Here is a 10,664-nt window from a genome sequence, read left to right as displayed (position 1 = left end):
AAAAAAACGGGAAAAAAAAAAAAAAAAAAAAAAAGCCCAGCTCAGAGCTAGCCAGGGAGCATGGTGGTTAAGGCAGCTGGATTGATCCCACATGAACCACTGCATGAGTTTGAGTCCTAGACTTGGTGACTTGACAAACACACTGGGTGCATACGTGCACCCAAAATCCTGAGAAGAAGGTGGAGGAGAAGGGGTCGTGGCACGGTCATTCTCCCTAAGATGGTCTAACTTTCCCCCTGTCTCTCCCCAGTGAATGCACACACCCTATAGCAAAAACCAAAATAATAAAAATAAGTCCAACTGAAATAAAGGATTTTATAAGAGCTTTAAAATTCTATCCCAAAGCAAATGATATCCTTCCTTAGAAGGGTCCTTCACAGAACAGCCCTTAACTGTCCCTCCACACTGTGCTTCTGACCTTTCCCAGAGGCCTGGGACCTGTTACCAGACCAGTTGGTGGCAAAGAGTTTTATGGTGGCCTCTATTCCCTGCACATGGCTCCTATACCAAGGCATTTCTTTCCCCTTTTTTTCTGAATTATTAATTTAATTGTATTTATCATTACTATCATTTTTTAATTCGCTACAGAGCACATGCACTCACCAGAGGGAGGCAGAGACAGGGAGAGAGGAGGAAGTGAGAAAGTAAGCTGCCAGGTCTGGGACTCGAACTGTGGTCAGCCATGTTGAGAGTCTGGTGTCTCCCACCACGCCACCTGCTAGCCCTAGCGAGGCATTTCTTTTCGTGACCAACTCAAGGATACACACTGTTCTTCCCTAAACCTGGACAGCTGCCCAACTTCAGACTTTCCTGTTCATATCAAGTATCCCAAAACTCTTAGTTATGTAACTGCATTTTTAAAAAGAATTATTTAACTTTTCAATTTATTTAGTTTATTTATTCATTTATTTTAACTTGGCTAGAGAGGGACAGAGAGAAAGAGAAAGTGAGAAAGCAAGCCACCAGGCCCGGGACTTGAACCATAGTCTGCTATGTAGGAGTCCAGCGCCTAACCACCATGCCACCTGCCAGCCCCTATAACTACATTTTTTTTTAGAAGAATTATTTTTTATTCAATTTTATTCATCTTTTTTTCTTTGTCTTTATTTGACCAGAGAGAGGGAAAATAAGAAAGCAAGCTGCCAGGTCTGGGACTCAAACCAAGGTTAGCCACATGGGAATACAGTTGCCTTAACTACTACGTCACCTACTGGCCCCACACACCTGCAATTTTAAATCAATTCTGGCCCTTCCCCAATTTCAGCCCCTCTTACAGCACCCTATCTTTGGAATCCTTGAGTACTTTTTTTGAAAGAGGCAGGATATAAATAAGCAAAATAGAATCAACTCAAGAGCACATTGTAGTAGCCCTGTACAGCATGCCTGTGAAAGTAATGGCCCCAGACAGATCCAGGAGAACTGGCACCCGCTTCCCAAAGCCAGTGAAGCCAGTACACTAGGCACTGGGTTCTTAGATGGCTCAGCTCAGTGTCACTGCGCTGGAGGCAGTTGTGGAACACCTACTGAACCAACGTCCCCACACAGTAATAATTTGGACTCCTAAAATCAACTTGTCAGTCATGAATGCAAAACAGTAGGCAAATGTTAAAAAAGAACCAGGAATTGGGGACCAGCAGTTAGAGTAACGGTTATGTCACTGGGCTCCCATGAAGTCTACCATGGTTCGAGCCCCAGATCTGGTGACTTAAACTCACACCAGGCTCATGTGCGTGCGTGCCCAAGATCCCGAGAGGAGAAAGGAGAAGGGATTGCGGTGTGGCCATCCCCCCGGGGGGGGGGAATTCTCCCTTTCTATCTCTCTGATGAGCACACATGCCAAGAAAAAGGGGAAAAACAAAAAACAACAACAACAAAAAAAAAAAAAAACAGGAACACACCAGGAAGCAGAAGCCATGACTCTCATTCCTGACTTATTTGTGTGACGCTTCACTGCAAAGCATTGTGTTTCATGGGAGAGGTATGGCCTGAAAGGAGGGGTGGGGCTGCTAATAAGAGAGGGTGTAGCTAGCTATGTTTCCTGGAGCAGGTGAACTCCACAGCCTCCCCTAGCAGAGTGAACAGTGCAGACCGTTGCACCCATCCTGTCAGTGAAGGGGCCAGTGGAAAGAAGAGTCCCTCACCTACTCACTCTCCTACTCCATTGTAATACCCAATCGCAAAGCTAACATTCTATGAAGTGGTTTGAAAAAACTAGCTCTAGGGACCAGCAGATGGTATAATGGTTATGTCACTGGACTCCCACATAGCTGACCAGGGTTCAAGTCCTGGACCCGGTGGCTTAAAACTCATGCCGGGCGTGTGTGCATGTGTGCCCAAAATCCTGTGAGGAGAATGGACTGTGGTGTAGTCATTTCCCCTGGGTGGTGATTTCTTGCTTTCTATCTCTCGGTCTCTCCGGTGAGCACATGCACCCTATAGCAAAAATATCTCAACAACAAACAAAACAAAACAAAAAACTTTCACACACAATTGCTTGAAGCATAAAATGTTAAAATTGCTTTAAAAAGGCTAACCAGGGGCTGACAGGTAGCATGGTGGTTAAGAGCGCTAGACTCCCACATGGCTGACCACGGTTCAAGTCCCAGATCTGGAAGCTTACTTTCTCACTTTATTTATCTCTCTCCTGCTTTCTCTCTCTCTTTCTCCCTCTCTGATCAAATTTAAATTAAAATAAACAAATGAATAAAGTTAGAAAAATAATTCTTTTTTTTGTTTGTTTCAAGGCTAACCATACACCTCAGTTTATGGCCCAATAGTAACATTTCTAGGACTTTACCTAGAAACAGTGAAGCATGTCCACAAAAGACATGTTTGAGAATAGCTCATAAGAGTTCTACTCAGAAAAGTCACGCTTGGGGACCAGCTGGTGGTTGAGGTGCTGGACACTCCCACATGGCCAGCCACAGAAGAGTCACACTGCAAACAGCTGACGTGCCCAGCAGAGGTGAACAGGCAAAGGAACACAGCAGAGGCACTCAACGGAACCCTGCTCAAGAGTAAAAAGGAACAAGTGGCTGAACTAGGCCCGACATTTTCAAGAAACTCAACAGGGACCAGCAAATGGCATAAAGGTTATGTTGCTGGACTCCTACTTAGTCAACCGTGATTCAAGGCCCAGACTCGGCAGCTTAACACTCACACCAGGCACATGTGCATGCATGCCCAAAATCCTGAAAGGAGACTGGAGAAGGGATTGCAGTATGGTCATTACCCCTAGGAAGTGATTTCTCACTTTCTGTCTCTCTGGAGAGCACACATGCCCTATAGCAGGCGAGTGCATGTGCCCAGTAGCAAAAGCCTAATTTCCAAAAAAAAAAAAAGGAAAAAAAAAAGAAACAACATTATGTGGAATGAAAAAAGCTTTATCCAAAAAGGTATATAAAAACACAATATACACACATCACATATGTATTTATAGTTATATATTTATTCACACACATGCTATATATACATGTATACTCTATAGTATCAAATATAATTTTTTTAGAGGTTTTTGCTATAGGGCGCATGCGCTCGCCAGAAAGAGAGAGACAGAGAGACAGAAAGTGAGAAATCACTTCCTAGGGGTAATGACCATACTGCAATCCCTTCTCCTCCATTCTCCTCTCGGGATCTTGTAGGGTTGACTACGCACACGCACATGCACATGCACCTGGCATTAGTTTAAAGCCACCAGGTTTGGGACTCAAACTAGGGTTGACTACATGAGAGTCCAGCAACATAGCTATTATGCCAACTGCTGGTCCCGAGTATCAAATATAATTCTACAACAGGCCAAAGTAGTCATGTTGGAAAAGGCAAAACACAACAGGGGTTGCCCGAGGTGATCAGGCCAGTGGGAGTGGGGATTGCCTGGAGGGAGCCATGGAGCCTGTGGAGCGCTGGCAGGTTCCAATCCTGGTTGATGCTAGGGTACACTTGTCAGACTAACCAATGGACACACTTAAGATCACGTATGTCATTGTGCCCTTGGCAGCCAATCACCACTGCCACTGCCCTGACCACTTTCCCTAAGTATTACCTCAAAGGAAAACAAAACAAAAATAAACACAAAGATGATATGAGACACATGCTGAAGGTCTCGGGGGTAAAGCTGAGGTCTGACATGCAGCCAAGAAATGTCAAGTAAAAGATGGCACGATGGGTAGGGAGATGGAGAGAGCTCAATGGTAACTGTGGAAACGGGGGTAGGGGTGGCTGTGCTGTGTTCCTTACGGATTAAGTCTACTTTTCAGATTTTCACGACAGATGGAAAACAATGCCAAGGCTACCTTCTAAAAGCTATTCCGAAACCTCGGGTGGGGAACCTTGTACTCACTTCAAGGCCCATCCCTGAAATGAGGCCCTCAGAAACACCTGTGCGGTCTAAGTACCTGGAGGAGCAGAGACCACAAACAGTCCAAATCAAAGCCTGCCAACAGCATGCACGGCAACCCATCGTCCGTGAATAGATCTCTGAACTGAAGCCAGGACAAGTTTAAGATCGGTGGTGTTAGGGGACCAGCAGGTGGTGTGGTGGTTAAGGTGGTGGACACTCCCACATGGGCAACCCTGGTTCGAGTCCTGGACTTGGTGGCTTACTTTCTCACTTTCTCTCTCTGTCTCGCTCTGGTCAAATTAAATAAATAAAAAATAAAAATTTTAAAAAAAAGGATTGGTAGTGTTAATACAAGCTGATACAAAAAGGAGAACTCTATACATGAGTCCATGGAAAGAATACCCCAGAACAGTGACGTCTGCAACATGCAGGTTCTTTCATACTTTGAGGCAAAATAATGTGGTGGTTAAGGTGGTGGACACTCCCACATGGGCAACCCTGGTTCGAGTCCTGGACTTGGTGGCTTACTTTCTCACTTTCTCTCTCTGTCTCGCTCTGGTCAAATTAAATAAATAAAAAATAAAAATTTTAAAAAAAAGGATTGGTAGTGTTAATACAAGCTGATACAAAAAGGAGAACTCTATACATGAGTCCATGGAAAGAATACCCCAGAACAGTGACGTCTGCAACATGCAGGTTCTTTCATACTTTGAGGCAAAATAAGAACTCCCACAGTTCTGAGCCTGACTCCCCTAGACTCTTCAGGGGCAGTGCAGCCTTCAGCCCCAAACAGCTCCCAAAGAGCAAAATGATTACCACAGGTCTTCTTGGCAGTATGCTGTGCCAAATGCCAAGGAAATTTACATGGCTGCCACTAAACGTTGTGTCCTATGAAAACGGGCTCCTCAACCTGAAGTTGTACATGCAGGGTAGGTCACGTGCAGGCTGCACTTACATGCCTCTTATTACCCAAGAGGCTTTTAAAGTATTAAGTATAGAAAATACATGCAACTTCCCAGTTAAAATATAGTGCACAGACACTCAGAAAGGTCAATGCGGCATCCACTCCATTTTCATTACTGATGCTTCACCCAGATGGCGGGAAAGCTTTGAGAAAAGTACATTTAGAGATTCGCTGTGCTGTAAGACCAGTGTAGCAAAACTATTTCCCTTGACAGAATCCTAGCTCTGTTTGACCTGGACAGGGCCTGAAAATCATCAAGGACAGCCTCCTTATGTTAGATGAAGGCCAGCTGTAACCCAGGAGAAGAAATGGCTTTGTGTCCCAACGAGGAAGTTGCTGGGCACTGTCCCCGTGACCCGCTACATTTTAAATACAACATATATTAGCTTGGGTCCTCCAAAAACCAAAGTCAAGACAAAATCAGCTGTGAAAGAGGCTCCTAAGGGGGTCAGAGATGCAGGTCTGACCAAAGCTGGAGATGCCATAGGGATGGCAAGGAAGGAAGGAGACTGGGTAGGGAGAAGCTTAACTTGCTGTCCCCATCAAGAAGCAGCAGCCCAGGGGCATACATGCAGACTCTCTGAACACTGTGCTGGACTCTGAATGTGGCAGCTGCACCCACGGGAAGCAGAAGATCAGAAGGAACATTGTCACGCTGCCACTCCATGCCAGGTACACATTACAGTTTTATAAGACTTGCTTCTAAACTTCTCCAGTGTGTGATAATCAGACTTTTGGGGCCCCCTAACTGAACCCAAAGGATTGAGGTGAATGTCATGTGGTAGGTGTAAGCTCCCCCACCACCCACCACCAAGGACTCAGGGAGCGAATGGACATGAGTGCATTTACCATTCTCGCCTTTCGTCTCAGTCTCAGGGCACGCTTATTTTGGAAGCAATTATAGCACTTGGGGTCTCTGAGCACAAGAATCCTGGATTATCTGACCACTGAATCAAATCCTGAAAGGAGATGCCAAAAACTCTAGATACATATCTGTTAAATTATCCTGCTCCCGTGTAGCTGTGGCATTAACGTCAAGTCTGGTCTCTACCGGATTTTCACTGACCAATTAAAAAGCTAAGCAACTATGGGACCAGCAGATGGCATAATGGCTATGTTGCTGGACTCCCATGTAGTAGACCATGGCTTGAGTCCCGGACCCAGTGGCTTAGGTGTATGTGCGTGCATGCGTGCTCAAGATCCCAAGAGGAAAGTAGAGGAGAAGGGATTGCAGTGTGGCCATCCACCCCAGGAGGTGATTTTTTGCTTTCTGTCTCTCTTTCTGGTGAGCGCATGAGCCCTATAGCAAAAACCTCTACCCCCCCACCAAAAAAAAAGATGAGCAACTAACCATCTCTTCATTGAAAAATGCCTAAAACCTTAAAGCTTGCAAAATTCTCTCAGGTCCATCAAGTCTAAAACACTATCAAATCTTAGACCAGCATTATTTTGTAAATCACTAACAAAGAAGGAAAAAGATACTGTCAATTAAACTATGGCATACATAGTTATGACTTGACTTGATTTCAGAGATACTAAAATGTTGAAAATGAATGATGGGCCAGCTAGGGGGCATGGTGGTTGGAGTGGCTGGATCCCACATGGCCGGTTGGACAGATTCGGGCCCAAGGCTCCCAAGGATTGGGAGATTTGCCAGCAGCCACACAACTGGTGAGGCGTAGAGTGGGAGAGGGACTTTACAACCAGCCTTTGACTCCACCTGCTGCTGGATCGAGATACCCCCATGGCTGTCCCCTAGCACTCAAAGACCAAGCCAAGCTCCAACATTCTCACCTCCACACAGAACCTGATTCAAACAGCAAATCAAGCACCTTAGTTATATATTTTTACAAACTCACTTGAATAAAAAAAAAATCCACTAAAATTTGGGTTTTCATCTGCGTAACACTTTACCAACAAATTCCACGACATTCAAGAGAGAACAGATGATGTACTAAAATATCAAAAATAAGAATCCCGATCTGGTAAACAGTTGTGCGCTATTTTCACATCAACCTAATGAATTTAGTTTCAATAAACACAAAACAAGCAAACACTAAAAATTGTAATGGTATGGTGCAAAATGATACTAAGAATGACAACCCCAGAAAATGGAATTCTTTTTGCCAAGTGACAGATATCACAAGAGAAAAATCAAAATGACTCAGTTCAAAGAGTCAGCTAATGGCTCATGTACCTGAACTTGGCCCTGGACTTGCTTGCCATCTAAAGCTCTGTGAATGTGGATCTACTAGCAGCAAGGGGAGCTCCAGACCCCCAACTACTGCTCAAACTGCCAGGTACATTCCAATACCAGGTGTCTGGTGTGTGGATAAATGTATGTACACCAGGAGGGTCAGCACCCTCAAAAGATGAATCACAAACTTCTGGGAGGGCAAACTCTTGCCCAGGGCATCCATCTTGGTATGGCCTTCAGTTGGCATCAAGTGCAAATGGCTGGGAAGTATCAGGGGATGGTGAGATGCTGGCTGAAAGGGGTCCAGGCTCCCCCTGAGTTCTATTCACTGGTACCTCACCCTTTAATTAGTGTCTCAATCCCATCCTCACTCTGAAAGTGGTATCCAAGTTAACATCTCAGCAAAGAATTTAAGAGAATAGGGACCAGTAGTTGGCATAATGGCTATGTTGCTGGGCTCCCATGTAGTTGACTGTGGTTCAAGTCCCAGATCCGGTGGCTTAAACTCACGCCGGGCACGTGTGCATGCATGCCCAAGATCCTTGAGAGGAGAATGAAGGAGAAGGGATGGCATGGCCATCCCTCAGGGAGGCAATTTCTCGCTTTCTGTCTCTCTGTCTGTGTCTTTCTGGTGAGCACATGCGCCCTTATAGCAAAAACCTCTCCAAAAAAAAAAAAATTTTTTTTTTAATTAAGTCTAAGTGTGCAATGATCAGTCAGGACATTCAAAAATGAGGGACGCAGAAACTCATTTCCACCCAAGGTGGTACTCTGCAACCAGGAGGAATGGAGGCAGGGCCACCTCTTCCAAGGGATGTCCGAGTAGTTAGTTAACCTGAGTCCTTTGTTTTCTCCATCTGAAAACAGAGTCTTGTTGCTTGGAAGTTGTAATTAGCACACATTTGAACATGACTGTAAACTATAAATCACTATAAAAAGCCTGAACTAGTCTTGTGAAATAACATTTTTTGACTTAAAATAAGCCAACATAAGCAAATTCAGAGTTGTTTGTAGAAAGAATCCCAAAGCCTAATAACATCCCTGAAACAGAAGCCTACCAATTCTCCTCCACATGTGCACTCCTTGGGGACAGAGAAGCACCTCATTTCTACTGAGCCTGTTGCATGGGACTCGACACAGAAGAAACTGAATTCTGAGTGTCTGGCAGACACTTCCTGGTCGCAGCTCTAAGACTGGTGATAAAGTTTGGTTCCAAGAAGAAATGCACATGAAGGAAGGTCAGACTTCACAGGTATGATATTAAACAAGAAAGAAAAATTACAGATCAGATTGTTAAAAGTACATGTGTAGATGCCAGGTGGCAGGGTGGTTAAGGTGCTGGACTCCCACATGGCTGACTATGGTTCAAGTTCTAGACATGGCAGGACTCCAAACACAAAAGCAAGCACTCAAGGTCATGTCCTGGAGCTCTGGCTATTCTCCCCATGGTGTACTAAGGATGCAAAAACAAAAACAGCCCTAGGGCCGGCAAGTGGCATTGTGGTTAAGGCTCTGGACTCCCACATGGCTGACTTTGGTTCAAGTCCTGGACCCCACGTCTTGAAAATCACGCCAGATGCGTGTGCATGTGTGCCCAAAATCCTGAGAGGAAAATGGACAAGAGACTGCGTTATGGCTATCCCCCCAGGGGTGGGGGGTGGGGTGACTTCTCACTTTCTGTCTCTCCAGCAAGTGTATGCAACCTATAGCAAAAATCTCTAAGAACCAATAAAAAAATTAAGACAGCCCAAATGACCAGATTTTAATGGGCTGAACTCTTAACAAACCTATTACCAACAGCCACTCCCCATCAAATAACTGTTATCATTCCCCACTTACAGGTGGGGAGATACAGCTGAGAGAGCCTCAAGGCCAGAGCCCACAGCAGACAGCAGTAGAAGCAAAGTCAGACCTAGCTAGGCCAACTAAAGTGCAACAGCAGGAGCCCACCTGTGCCCTGCTCAGCACAGCAGGGGGCAACTTCGGTATGGACCACCCAGCGGGAAATTCAGGACCCCTTACTTCCTGCCACTGCCTGCAGTGAGGAAGAGGGACAGTCATAACACAGTTCTGGTTCTGAGCCCAGGGCTAATCCAGAAAACCTGAGGCAGGGACCATAATCTGACTGGTCCCTTCAACTGCTAGAGACTCCTCCAAAAGGGAAGGGCATCACACCACACAAGACCAACCAAAGACCACGAAGGCTAAAAAATCTATCCAGCAACTCTCTTGGCACCTCACCACAGTGGCCCAAAACGCCCAGACAATGAGCAAAAGCACATCACCCTGCACCTGACTGCCACCTCCACAGGTACTCAGGAAGGGAATGAACCAACAGATCAGACAAGAGGGGCAGGGGCTTGCCCCAGTCTGAGCCTCCAAGCCTTCCTCCATTCTCCTCCCCAAACTGGAAATCAAATTGGATATAGCCCATGCTGATGGTCAGCTCACCCTGTCCCCTGGTATATGAAACCCTGACTACATTAAACGCCAAGTTCACAGACGATCACCAGAATCTTATTTATTTTCAGAATTTCAAACCTTTTCTCATCAATAAGCAGCGGCTAAACAGCATCATACGTGATTGCCCCTGGAGTGCCCCAAACCACTTTGCCCAACTAGAGGGGAGCCTTTTCTTGGGCCAAGTATCAGTGTTACCATCTGCTCACTTTCTCCTACCTAGAAGTACCCCTGGGGGAGACCAAGTCTCCAACACACCCAGGCTCCCTTTTCCGCCCACTGCCTTCCACAAAAGCTCAACGACCGAAGCAAGACAATCCTGAACACCACTACAGGTTTCCTTTATTCCCTTCAGCACCCACCCCGCACCTCTTCTCCTGAGTCACACAACACATTCCCCCAATCCCCACCCTAGTCTTTCTAGGCCAAAGCCCACCCAGGGGCTCTGAGCAATTTGAAATCTGGACTCCTTGGCGACACTGAAGAAAGGGGGAATCTTTTCCTATAAAATGCATATAGAGGCACCTTCCCACCCTAGTCCTCCCAAATCGTGATTTCTGGGGCTCACCCCCACCCACACATGGAGTCCCCTGAGGTCCGTGAGCCTGAGTCAAGCCCTTTGGCTTTGTTGCCTAGACAACAGTTGCTTTCTCCTTTCAGTGGCACATGACAGAGGCAGGAAAATCCCCCTACTCCCACCTTTC

General features: G+C 45.8%; 1 protein-coding gene across 3 annotated transcripts in view; it reads right to left on the bottom strand.

Annotated features, from left to right (window-relative positions):
- The window catches only part of CTBP2 (C-terminal binding protein 2), a 204,786-nt gene that overhangs the window by 174,679 nt on the left and 19,443 nt on the right, over nt 1-10,664 (bottom strand). The window lies entirely within an intron of this gene.

The sequence above is a fragment of the Tupaia chinensis genome, unplaced genomic scaffold, assembly GCF_000334495.1.
Source record: "Tupaia chinensis unplaced genomic scaffold, TupChi_1.0 Scaffold000113_1, whole genome shotgun sequence".
Lineage (NCBI taxonomy): Eukaryota > Metazoa > Chordata > Mammalia > Scandentia > Tupaiidae > Tupaia > Tupaia belangeri.
The sequence above is the reverse complement of the archived record's forward strand: the minus strand, read 5'-3'. Positions and strand labels throughout refer to the sequence as shown.